Genomic DNA, 13556 nt, shown 5'->3' with positions numbered 1-13556 from the left:
TATATTAAAAAAGTTATATGTATAATGCACAACATAACATTTTAATGCACCACATACATTTAGGCGCTTAAGCTCTAGCATGCGTTAAATGTTGCTCTCGGCTGTATTTTAGTGTTTTATCGTTGTAATGCGACATGTTGCATATTCATTTGCAGAGATGCCCGCATCCAAATGCGCAATAATAAGGCTTAGAGCAGCCGCATACACGCAAAAACTAACAGCGGACGAATGTTTTGAACGAAAATATGCAAATTCACAGAGCACACAAGTCGCAATACGCAGAAATGCGCATATTTGAAACGATGAGCTGAAGCGCATTTGTGCATTGCATACGTCTAGGCATCCAGGCGGTTATGTGACCCTATCGGCTTGCTATTGTGCTTATTTGTGCCAGAGCCCATGCGTGCGTCTGTGTGTTTGTGTGTGTAACTACAAAATAGCAAAAGTGTTAAGTAAGCAGTGAATTGTAAACATTTCAATTGTGGCACCCCAATATGTGCGCATACATATCTACAAGTAGGCATGCATGATTTTTGAAGCATACTTTTCAGCACTTTACATTTTAAAACGATTTTCACAGATTTTCCCATTTATTGCGCTTCCGCTGCTGGCAAAAGTGATAAATGAACGAGCAACCGAATGAATGAATTTGTAAAATTTATAGAGAGAAAGTACTTTTTCTCGCCATAAATAAATGATAAAAAAATAATAAATATTTTTACTAATATATATTAATGTATGCATGTATGTGCTTACACAAGTATATACAAATTGTCAACAACAGCTTAGCAATGCTTAACACTGGCTCAGTCTGTTTACTGTGCTTTAATTGAAATTTGCATTGGGATTTGCATGCGCGTTAACAATGGGGACCCAGGGGGAGGGGGAAGCGAGCCGACAGCAAGTACAATAAACAAATGCAGCGTCAATGAGTGCAATGAAAGCTGAAAAACATAGCTGCGCTTATGTGTGCGGGCGTGTGCCATCAACTGGGAACCAAGCACCTCTCCACCAACTCAGCCATGTGCTCGCGCTCTGAAGCGGGAAACCGGAATGTAATTGAATGCTTATCATAGCTGTCAGCTTCATTTACCATTTACCATTCACCGTTCCCTATTTGCCTTTTACTAACTTATTTCAGTTGTTAACTAACAGGTTCCCAGTTGCATGATGACAATCCTAAGCTCTAAAGGCGGGTATCTCTTCCTGTTTTAGTTGCAGTGACAGTTCGATTTTATGCTTCGACTTCCTTTTCCCCTTGGTTAAACCATTTGCTGGGGGTGCACGTTTTCCCTGCTTTTACTGTTAACTTTTAATAATATAAATCAAAGTGCGTTCAACTCGAGCGCATAGAAATAGCAATTGAATTTTATTCATCTGTTTGGCTAGAGTAAGCGCACTTTTATATTTACGACGACATTCGCACAAGGGACAGGCCATTCGATCGTGTTCAGGTTGACTTTTGCATTTCGCATAAGTGTGACAGCAGGCAGCCGGAGTCAAATAAGTTGGTGCGTGACTACCGTTGGGTATTGTCCAGATTCAAAACTTCCGTCATGAAACACCAAATGGTAGAAGAAAATTTTCCTAGTACCGGTCGCCCCTAGACAGTCCCAGGCCGGTTATAAATCAGGGTCGTTCTGACAACGAAAAACCAACTGCCGTGGGAATCTCATTCACGCACTGCTCTTAGTCCATAGTTCGGTAAGAAAGGCCGCAATTCGGGACGTGTCTTTGTGAGCTTCCCCAACCGTTCTTCTGGTGCTACTGAATGAACTTATGCTCTCTCGGAGATTCCTTTCAGATATGCAACAAACCACAAAAGCTTCAAAAAGGTTGATGAGCTGACATACAAATAAATAAAACATTTTCATACAGACGCGTACGCAACTGAGTTACTCCATGTACAGTCGTCATTCCAGAATGTTGCAAAAGCAGTTTTAAAAACTGTCGCATATGCAGCTTACTTGCATGCCGCTTATGAGTTTATGCATATGCAGATGTAAAAATGTGGGTACACTAGATGCTCGATGACACTTATCCACGGCTCTAGAAGATCACATTCCTTGGCCATCCTCCGCCTGCGCCTTGTTGCACGATACTACAAATATTCGCTATACAGACGACATTATGTAAATAATGTGCGCCCTATTGCTACAGGGTGGCTGATGAAAGCCGCTACCAAAAAAAAATTGAATAACTTTTTTTCTTTTTAAGTTATCTGTTCCATTTTTGTTTTAATTTGCAGATTGATCTTTAAAATTTATTAAAATGGATAACTGGGACACGCAAACAAGAATTTGGATAGTCCGCCGCTATCACGCACTGGAGACCGTAGTTTTGGTACAGAGAGAGTACAGGCGGATGTTTGGCGGCGATCCCCCGAGCAGATGGACCATAATGAGACTGGTGAATAATTTTGCTGAGCAAGGAACAGTCGCAAGAAGGCCTTATCATCGAAACCCACCAGTTCGGACGGAGGAAACGATCGCTGCTGTAGCTGCAGCTATACAAAGCAATCCAAGGGTTTCAACAAGAAGCTTATCTGCTCAACTTGGTGTCAGCCGACAGTCTTTGCAAACAATAATGCACAAAGATTTAGACTTATTTCCCTACAAAATTCAAATGGTTAACAAACTGAATGCAGCAGACTTGCCGATTCGCTTGGAATTTTGCCAGAAGATCCTGCAAATGGTGAAAGAAGACCAAAACATGTTAAACTGCCTTTTCATGTCTGATGAGGCCCATTTCGATTTAAAGGGCAATGTGAACAAACAAAATTGTCGAATATGGAGTACTTCTAACCCACAGATACTCCACGAGACGGAATTGCATCCTCTTCGCGTGACAGTGTGGTGTGCGGTTTATTCACGCTGTATTGTCGGGCCTTATTTTTTTGAAGAAAATGGTCACACCGTTACGGTTACTGGAGACCGTTATTTGAAAATGCTGAAAGAATTTTTCTATCCAGAACCACGCCGAAAGAGAATTCCTTTCAACTCTGTGTGGTTTCAACAAGATGGGGCAACGTCTCACATAGCCCAGACTGTTACGACAGAGTTGCGACGAAAATTTCCCAATAAACTGATTTCAAGAAACTCCCAATTTCGTTGGCCCCCCAGGTCGCCTGACCTTACTGCACCTGACTTTTTCTTGTGGGGTTTATGTAAACAAGAAGTTTATAAAACAAAGCCAACAAATTTGGATGAACTAAAACAATCCATTCGGGCAACAATTGCGGCTATTCCTGTCGCAACTCTCAAGGCATCAATGAACAACTTTTTACTAAGATGCCGCACTTGTGTCAACGAGCATGGGGGGCATTTAAATTCAATTATTTTTAAAACTATAATAGTTAAGCTACATTTAATAAAATTTAATGACCTTCAACTTGAAAAAAAAAATAAATGAATTCCATACACTAAAAAAAAAGTTATTTGAGTTTCTTAATGTAGCAAAATTCATCAGCCACCCTGTATTTTGTGCAAGGCTGGTGTTGATACAACAGTCAACAGCTAGTGGATAAACGTGGCATATCCATTAACGGTGCTCCGTTGCAAGCGGATTAAAGCGCAGAACATTAAGTCACAATTGTCTGACGACCGCGCGCCGAGCCTAACGAGCGAACTTTCGCTCTGCTCAACTTTTCTTTTATTTGCACTTCCTTGTGCTCCCCTACTTGCAACACGTTGCGCGCTGGTCGTGACACTGACAATTGGACAAGTTGGAGTGAGGCGTGTGTGGCTCGGTGAAAGAATTAATGGCGTGAATAGCGGCAGCAGACACGAAGCGAGCAATGTTTGCAGACCCCCTGGCTGTGAAGGAAACGGAAAAGTAGTCGCATTTAAATGGACCTAAGCGGCGAGATGCCTGTAGAGAGGAGCGGCAACAACAGAAGCGACAGGCGCGACTATGCCGTTGTTGTCAGATGGCAGATGGCTATAGTTATTTGTATGCACGAAGTCTTGCTACAAGGAAGCCATTGTTGGCTGGAACGCAGGCCACTGTTCGCGCGTATTAAGGAAAGCGTTAAGTGAATAAAAATAAATGCAAATCTTGTGCATTGAAAAGAAAACGATTTACGCTCTATCGCGCCAAAGAAAGTGAACTACTTTCGCTTTCGTGGAATTTAAATTTTCAATAAATATGCTGTCCCTGATGCTGAGTCGAAGTAAGTAGTTCACTTCCTTGTCGCAGCAGCTCAGCTGTTCGAGCAAAACAAGAAATGTCCGCATTACTTAATAGATCGAGCGAGGCTCATTAATAAAACCACCTTAAGGTATGCTACTCTGCAGATATTGACTACAATGTGGCGAGCGAAAATTGCATGCAAATGCAAATGAACCGCAAATGAAGTGATATAAGTGAAGATAAATTGTAAAGCTGTTCAAAATGTCGTTTCGCTACAGAGTTCTGCCACCAAAAGAGTTCTGCCACCAAAAGAGTTTTGTTATGAAAACTTTTACCTTTTCGTTGTGCCTTCAAATGGGCATCACTTTGATATGGTACGTGCCACATTTAAGTTTAATTAATCTATTCTTATTCGCAACGCAGTTACTTGCTTGAAAATTGTCTACTTTTTTTATTCACTTAATCTTCTCAAAATATCTCAAATAACTGCCACGCGCCCCAATTAGGCAATGACTTTCAGACACCATCTAGTCTGTATGCTAATCACACTTTGGTACATAAATAATCTCCCTTTTATGCAAAGTTCAAACGTACCAATTACGACACTCACTCACACATATACAAGCAAACAAAAGTAAGCGCACTTCATTTGTGGCATGCAGCGGAGCATCTAGGCACGGAAGCTTATTATTTGACATGAATATTAAAATGTTGAAAATTTTCACAGACATAACTTCTAAACGACCCAGTAGGAAATTTTTCTATTCAACATTTCACAAAGATAATTTTTTGAAGCCTAGGGAGAGATCTAAAAAAAAACCTAAACAAGCCTCAGTAAATTTATTGAAAGTGGGAATTATGTATATATATATGTACGAGTATTTTCACACTTACAAACTAAAGTAAAAAAAAAATATTTATGTTCGCTAATAACTAAGCACAGAATGCTTTTTTGTATTTTGAGGATAATCTCTCTTGAAATTTTTTTTTATATACAAATGGTACAAACTTAGGCATAGACCAAAATGTGTTAAAAAACATAGTTTTCAAAAAATACTCAACCATTGGGAGTACTGTTTTGTTTTTTTTTTCTATGAAACCCTGAAATCTTTATTATCACTGCCATGAATCAAATGCACCATTTGAGTTATTTTCGAATACTATTAAAATTTTTGAAAATAAAAGAAATATCTTTATTCCTGTTGCTCCTGGCTCGGTGTATGTGCACTGTTACCGAACTCCACTAAGCAGAATAAATAGAAATAAGCAGACAAAGTAAAGCGAAAAATGAATGCTTTCTGATTTCTATAGCTGCCGATTTGTTATTGTGTTGCTCACTAAGGTAACGCCGACTAAACAAAAACAACTGACCATTGTGCGGTTGGGGATATTCAGACTGCACATGATTGGAGTCGGCACCGAGAGTACAGGCCAAAAGGTACCCGAAGTGAAAAAAATTTAAGCGAACAAAAAACTGACAGAAAGCATTGTATAATACGAAAGGGAAAGGAATTGACTTTTAAACCAGCATTCAATTGGTTGCAAAATGTGTGCTAATAGCTTCCTTTCACTTAACAACAGTTAAGAGCTTTGTTAAGTTTCAGAAATATCAAATATGTCCACCAATTGAACTCAAGTTTGCTGATAACAAATCTGCCCATACTTTTCCGTGAAGGGGATTATGAAAGCAACTTTCAGGTTTTTCGTTTCTCTATTAGTATTATTATTTACAAGTAATGAGAGTATTTACTCCATTTACTACAGAAAATGTATACTTAGGCTAGGGAATAAAGTTCCAGTTTAAATGTAAGACTCTTCAAATCGAATGTGCTGTCGGTACTGCTGCACATTAGCTCACCACCACTATAACTTACTACTTACTAGCTTACTAGTTTTTGTCAAAGCTGACTTAGGATTATATTCCGAATTTTCTGGGCAAAAATAATGCCAAACAAGGAATTGCTCGAAAAAACAAATATGGAGCCGCTATACATGTGAATTAGAAGACAGAAAAGGAAGTGGATTGGTCACACACGCAAGGAAGGCGGTAACCTTGCGAAGAAGGCAATGGAATGAAACCCACTCACAGCGAAAGGAAGAGCGTGTGGCAGGAAAAGAGAAACCTGGTAAAGAACTGTTAGCCGCGAGACGGCGCAAGTCAAGTTAAGCTGGAAGTAGATGCAGGCGATATCCAGTAATCGGATGAGATGGCCAGGATGATTTAAGGAAGCAATAATGATGAATGATCCCGCTCTCACTGTTAGCAGTTTGTCGGTCGATATTTCGATGTCCGTTCGAAGTCGTCTTTAGAATTTTAAGGCTATGCCTGCTTTAGCTACGTCCTGCTTTATTAATTAAGCCATTTCGACAGTGGATGCATCAGCCTCAAACAATTATTTTCTGGATTATTTCATAATCAATATGAAGAATAGCTAAAGCGTGCTGAGGTGGCAACAGAGGATGTTTCCGCAGCCTTTGTTGTTGATGCTTCTCCACTGCTGGCACCACCAACTTTAGGAGCTTGTCATATCTTTCAATACTCCGTTGCACGGATAGGCAAAAACGCCAGCTGACTGCATTCATTACGAGAGACTGCTGCGCCTGCTGAGGCTTCCGGAACTGCGCTGCTTTGTCCCAAACGAAAGGTAGGCAATTGTGTTGGCCACAGCTTGCCGCAGCAGTGTGCTTGGGAGCCCAGGCGCTATTATGTGCAAAATTTATTGCACTCGAAAGAGTAGATGGGTCAGAGGGCGGTGCATTGCAAGCAGTTGGAGAAAAGTAACAAGATTTGCACGGGGCGGGGTGTCTTGATGGTAGCATTGTCGCACTTAATTTGAAAGATTGCCTATTATTGTAGTTTGCTCGAACTACCGGTTTGTTGCATGCAACTAGACACATTTAATGCTCATAACTATACACTTTGTGATTTGTAATCGAGCGCCGTGTGGCATGTGGTAGGGAAATTGCTAACAATGGGGAATTTGCAAAAGACAAAGGACGCAATTTGTGGGGATTGAATGAGCCGCTTGGTGGCAATGTGGACAATAAATGGAAATAATTGTTGGACTTAAATTGCTTTGTTTGGACAGAGAATTTGCTTTGTTAGCATCTTGTGCGCGTTTCGAGTGCTTTTGAGGAAGCATAGCTGCAACACTTGAGTGCATTGGTTTGTGTGTTTGTTGGGTATTTTTTGTAGCACGCATTGCGTTTTTGTTCAAAATTCATACCTCAATTGATTGTGCTTCAAAAGGCGTATGGATATTTTTTCCCCAGCATTTGCGCCACTTTTCATCCACTTCGCCGTTTCGTTCGCTCCTTCCGAAGCGTATCAAGTTGGCGTTTCCCCATTAACACGTTTTTCATTTATGCTTTCAGTGTGAGTTTTTCAATTTCATTTCACCGCCAAGAGCTCGTGTGCCACACAACTCCGCTTACGCTCCCCTCCCTGGGCAAACACGAAATTTCATCAACGTATTCAAAAAGGCAGCCGCCACTCGTCACCACTTCTGAACGACTTTTGATTACCATTTGTTATTGTACAGCCCTCGAACGGCGCAGTTGCGTTTCGTTTTGTTTGACATTTTTTTGCTTTCCACATTTGCTTTCGGCTGCATATTCTTATTTTTACAATTGTCTGTGTGTGATTCCTTAGCTTTCTATTATCTTTTAGTGCTAAATTGGCATTCCAAGCTCCGCTTGCTTTGGCGCATTTACACTTCAAATCGCTCTTGCGCCGATTAGCCGCTTTGTCTTTCTTTTTATTTTTTCTTTTGTGTCTCGTCCTTTGTGTTACGCAATACGCCATTATTAAGCGTGCCCCGTTTCAATTTCGTTACGCATAAAAAATATGCACAACCAGCAGCAGCTCTCGGCTTGTGTCGCCACCCCTCCAACTCGTTTCTACCTCTGCCGCCTTTGGGCCGCGTATGCAAGGTCGTCTAATAGGCTGCAGATTTTTGCTTCTGTGTTTGTTTATTACTTTGCCTGCTCTCTGCCCCCTCCGTCACTGCTTTGGCTGCTCTCATAAAAAGTTTGTGGCCTGATTTTGCCACGCACAGTCGACAAGGCTCTGCAAGTTTCCGCAATTTCTCGCTTTTATGTCCAGTTGTCCTGCCTTCCACTGGGCTTTGCAATTTTATACGGCACGTGGCAGCCACAGCAGTCAAAAACATATAGCCTACTCGCTGCTGCCAGCATCCTCTACTCTCCCTCAATATAACGAGAAATAATTAAAAACTTTTTGGCTGGAAGTTTCATCACCAATCGTCCATCCATCTATCCGCCTTTCTAACCTGCTAACGCTAGCTTTGGCTCTGACGGTGATTGGTGCAAAGTTGCAAATTATTTAGCGAACAGGAGTTGTTGCACAAAATAGGCTGCAATTAAGTACTCAGAGTGAGTCAGAGCGCGCATTGCTTCGGGCAGTGGATGCATGACGACGGCGTCGTGCTGAAGAAGCAGGTTGGGCGTTAAAGAGGCAACATAAAAATTCAATGGCCATCACGATGCCTACGAGCTTTCAGTGTAAACGATTTTCAATTGCTTAACCGCGGTTTCTGGGGTATGCAGCCGGCAAATTAATCTTATGCACTGGGTGAGATGTTTGGAGATTTTGGCAATTAGTTGGCTGGCGCTGGAATATGCAAATTTTTGAATGGGAAATGAGATTGAAATGTATTGAACTCGTTCCAAGATGTTGACTCTACAAGTCGACTCTACGGTCGAATAAAAAAGTTCTGCCTACACTAGGCAATAAAATCAGAAAGAAAAAACAATTCTTTCCGAACTGTCACTATTTTTTTTTTTTCTTATGTAATTCGAAAAAAAAACCATAACAAAGCGTTTAGTGTTAAAATAGTTTCTCTAGAATTAAAAAATAATTTAAATGCTTAACAAGGCAACCCGATTATCAAATGTTAATCGGCAGAATTTATGTACTATTTTCTCTTTTGTAGACTTGAAGTGAAAATGGATAAATCAGCCTGAGTGATTGAAAAATCGACCTCGTATTTTTAGCCAAAGACTACAAGAGTTTGAGTTCTTCATGATCTGTGGCAGGTAAGGCATTGCCGCTTGGAAAATGCATTTACTATACTTAGCTAAGCGAAAGGGAGTGCAAGTAGTCGCTTCTGTTTTTTTTTTTTTTTTGTTAACTAGCGCGCGTACTGGCAACTCGGTAAGTATACTGCATTGGTGTCTCACAAAGGTTCAACATCATGTAAACTTTATGATAGACAAGGAGTAAAGCGGACAACTGAAGCGAAAGCTGCAGAACGTCTGCATTCGTTAGAAAAATGGCAAAGTAGATGGGACTCGTCTGTTAACGGACGTTGGACCTATAGACTTATCACCAAAATTAGCCAATGGGTGACCAAAAGACACGGTGACGTAGATTACTATTTAACCCAAACATTGAGCGGCCACGGATGTGTCTTGAAGTACCTCCATCGTTTTCATATGGAGGGCACTTCGTTCTGTCCAAACTGCAACAATGCAATAGAAAGCGCGAAGCGCGTGTTCTTCTACGGCGATCGTTTCAACGAAGCACGCCGGACGCATGAGTTAATCTTGGGCGAACAGCTGAGCCCAGACAGCTTAATCAATAATGTGTGCATCACATGACTGTTGGAACGCAGTTAAAAATTTTGCAAAGAGGATAATGCTGCAAAACCTGCAATGCGCGGAGTTGCAGCGCAAATCGCAGGGAAAAACAAATTAACAAATCCCGATAGGAGGTGGACTGTCTACGAACTGACGACAAATAACAGACGGTCGAGTCATGTGCTCATGACGGCATAAGACAGTATAATATTACCGCAACATCTTCTTTGCTGCAGATGCAAAAGAAACCTCGATAGCGTATAATATACCTACATACGCCCATGTGAGAGGAACCTGAGAGCATGCCACACATACCACTGGTATGACGACACTGAGACATTAGAATACGAGGCTATAGCATGAAGCTGGCTACAAATATGGTGAACCCAGACGTGGGTGAATAGTATTGGACCGTTCCTAGCCTTCCCAAAGTAATGCAAGGTAGTTCCAGGAAGGGCGTCTCCCCAGAAGAGGAGGAGGGATTGTTTTAGTGGCTGCACCGTTCGACGCAGTTGACGACGGTCGCTGTAAGACCGTGAGTCATTTGACTTACTGCAAAGCTGATTTGCAGACGTTAATCTGCCTATGAAGCGGCAACAGTAACAGTAATAACAGCCCAAAGCCGCTGATGGTAGTAAAATTCAATAAGAGCGTCGCTAAGCGTGCAGCAAATTGCTCAGACGCTTAACTTTTCACTTTCACCCCTTTCACATGTATGTGTATGAGTGTGTGTGGGACTGCGTGTGCTTTGAAGTGAACGTATACGTGAGTGTGGTTGAGTCGGATTAGACGCGCTAAGAGCAATTCGAATACACACTCTTTGTTGTCAGTTGTTGTTGTTACATTGTACATAAATGTGTATGTGTGAGTGTGTGGGTTAGCAAATGTGGCTGCCACAATTATTATACATTTTCCCCCTCTTTTCATTATTTTAATTGCGCGAACTCTACATATGAGTTATTATATTTTAGCAACAGTAGCGCACTTGATCCTTTCGCCATCCGCGCCACATTGCGCCACCAACATTGCAACAGCTTTGTTGTGGTTTAATTTAAATTTTATATTTAGTCATAATGAATGCTGCCATGAATACTCGTAAAAATCATACAGAAATATTTGTTTTAGTTGGTTATTTGTATTGCCACCGCACTTGCAGTTCGGCACGACCTGCTCGAGCTTTTGTGCACCCTGGTATATGCTTCAACAATGCAGAGCCCTATGCTTTTGTGCTGTGAAGCTATTGTTGCCCAACCTGCCCAGCGAACGCTACGTTGCTTGCTTATTTATAAGCAATTGTTTAGCTTAAGCGCCTGTAATTAGCACTGAGCCCGCTTGTTGTTTTTGTAATTAGTATTTTTGTAGTTTTTGTAATTAGTGTTATCGCAGCTTATAATAAATATGTAACAGCTTTCATTCATTTTTTGCTACTTTGCTATTCTCTGTGCCCTTCGTTGCAACAGGAAATGATGACTTGTTTGCATCGGCCACAACAGGCTGCATTGTTGAATCATCGCGTTCATTTTTTAATATTACTTTGCTTCGTATTTTTACTGCAGTTAGTCTTTTCTCACTTTGTTCTACTTTGATGAATGAAAATTCCATTAGATTTTGCTGGTCTAAGGGACGGCTTTGGCATGAAAGACGTCGAAAACTCTTTAACTTTCATAACAATTTTTCCCTAATTCTAAATGTGTTGGCAATGTTTAATGTTGAGTCATTGGCCCACATACAGCCGCCGTGTCTGAATAAGAGCACGAGACGGACTTACAATTTTTGTTAGATCTTGCTTCGTACGTTTTTCAAATATGCTAATGTGAAGCAAAATATAGGGCTTTCCAATAAGAGGTGATATTTTGATATTCAAAGAAAAATGGTATTTTTTAATATAAATGATCGGATATTTATTTTATTATAAAGAGGAAGGTATGCCGTTAATAGTGGAAAATAACATCAGGCAAATTACCTTCACGACCACACTTACGGTGGCTGCCGTATGTCCTCGATAACCTTACGAATTCCATCTTTGAGGTCTTAAATCGACCCTGGGCTGTTGGCGTAGACCTTCTCTTTCACGTGGTCTGAAAGAAAAAAGTCACAATGTGTGAAATCACAAGATCACGGTGGCCAATTGTGATCACCTCTTCGAAAGATAAGACAGTCCGGAAACTCTTCCCGTAGAGGATCAATGGTTTCGTTTCTTGTGTGGCACGTAGCGCCATCTGGTTGAAAATAAACGTTGTCCAAATCAATACCATCCAATTCCGGCTATAAAACATCGTTAATCATCTCTCGATTGCGATAGATAACACCTGTTATTGGAAACCCCTTTAGTGTATTTTTAAATTATAAAAACCAAAAAAAGGATGCCTTTCCTTCCTTGTTGTATTTTATAAAGGCTGTTTGCGCAGGTTTTACCGTGAAATGATGTCAAACAATTTTTTTGTATAGCAGGTAATTTTGAGTGATAGAAACCTTTATTTCGATTTTTACGCGTTTCCTTGCTCGTCCGTTTGTATACCGCGGCTGTCTATTTCACAAGTGTCAAATGAGATGAACGTAATCTGCCATTTGCAGAAATTATAAATCTTCCGATAGGGTGAGCAAATTTGCACCAACTTGTATACGGATGTGTGTATCTAAGCACGAGTATCTGCATTAGTTAAACTTGAACTTTAAGTGCATGACCTGTCTGAGTGCACAGCGTACAGCACGCGGCCGCACCTCGTGTTGAATTTACCAATAAAAAGCTACTTGCATAAGTATTTATGAATTTATCCTCATACACATGCAAGCATGCCAATGCTATCTGTGATTTGTATGAACTCGTAACGACTACCATTTCCAAGTTCAATGCCAATCGCAGCATACGCAACGGCAACCACCTCGATATTTACAGCAAATGTAAGACGACACTGCTGGCAGCTTCATAATCTTGACGGCAGTATATCGCTTTACATAAGTCAATCAATGTCCAGAACATGCAACACAACCCAGAATATCACAGAGCTGCGCCACGAATGCGAAAAGGTGAGAAAAAGGAAAATGAAAGAACGAGAAAAATTTAAAACGATTATAGAAAAAATGAACTGAAAAGCGGCAACAGAAGCAAAAAGCAATAAAGATAAGAAAGCACATAAAAAGTATGGAAGCAAGACTCATTTTTATACAGAAAAGGATGTGCTTTGGATGTACGCCAGATTGGCTTTCGTGTTATTCATAAATAGCGACATAAATATTGGCAACAAGCGTTGTGCAAATAAATTCCAATAATGTATATAAATAAATGTCATTAAAGGGGGAAAGTATAAGGAACAGTGAAATTCATAGCTTCCCATCAAGACATTTATTCATCCATACATACATACCATCTGTTCGCAATAATAGCAGCGCGACATTTTGACTATTTCTACTTCCTATTTAATTTTTTTGTATTATACAAATGTAGTTCGTACTACAGCAAAATCCATACAACTCAAAGTTTCAAACTTTGTGCAAAATTTAAAAAGATTCAACATATTTGGATCGAAATTTCAAACTTTTTAGTGTGCATTTTTAGAAAAACTGGAATAATTTTGTGACAGTTTAAGGTGGCTCAAAATTCGCACTGACTTTTAGTAGTTTTTTTTGTTGACGGTAATATGAGTTTTCTACCATCTAACAAATGCTCGAAATTCTTTTTTTATATGGAGCAAATGCAAACGACCGCCAGGAAAAAGGAATTTTCAAACAATTTTAAGCATTTGGTTGACTCAATGGGAGAAGGTGACAAAAAGTAAAAAAACACTCTATACTCCTTCCTTATGCTTTTCAGCTATTTAGCTATT

General features: G+C 40.4%; 1 protein-coding gene across 4 annotated transcripts in view; it reads left to right on the top strand.

Annotated features, from left to right (window-relative positions):
- Window positions 1-13556, top strand: part of LOC129238549 (PDF receptor) — a 104512-nt gene that overhangs the window by 45240 nt on the left and 45716 nt on the right. The window contains exon 1 of one of the 4 annotated variants that reach the window (XM_054873607.1): window positions 9115-9189. The exons of the other annotated variants lie outside the window; for them this stretch is intronic. The gene's annotated coding sequence lies outside the window, so the exon portion shown is untranslated. Of the gene's footprint in view, window positions 1-9114; window positions 9190-13556 lie in introns of those variants that run through there. 4 annotated transcript variants of the gene reach the window in all.

This window comes from Anastrepha obliqua, chromosome 2 (assembly GCF_027943255.1).
Source record: "Anastrepha obliqua isolate idAnaObli1 chromosome 2, idAnaObli1_1.0, whole genome shotgun sequence".
NCBI lineage: Eukaryota > Metazoa > Arthropoda > Insecta > Diptera > Tephritidae > Anastrepha > Anastrepha obliqua.
This window is presented reverse-complemented; position numbering and strand designations above follow the sequence as displayed.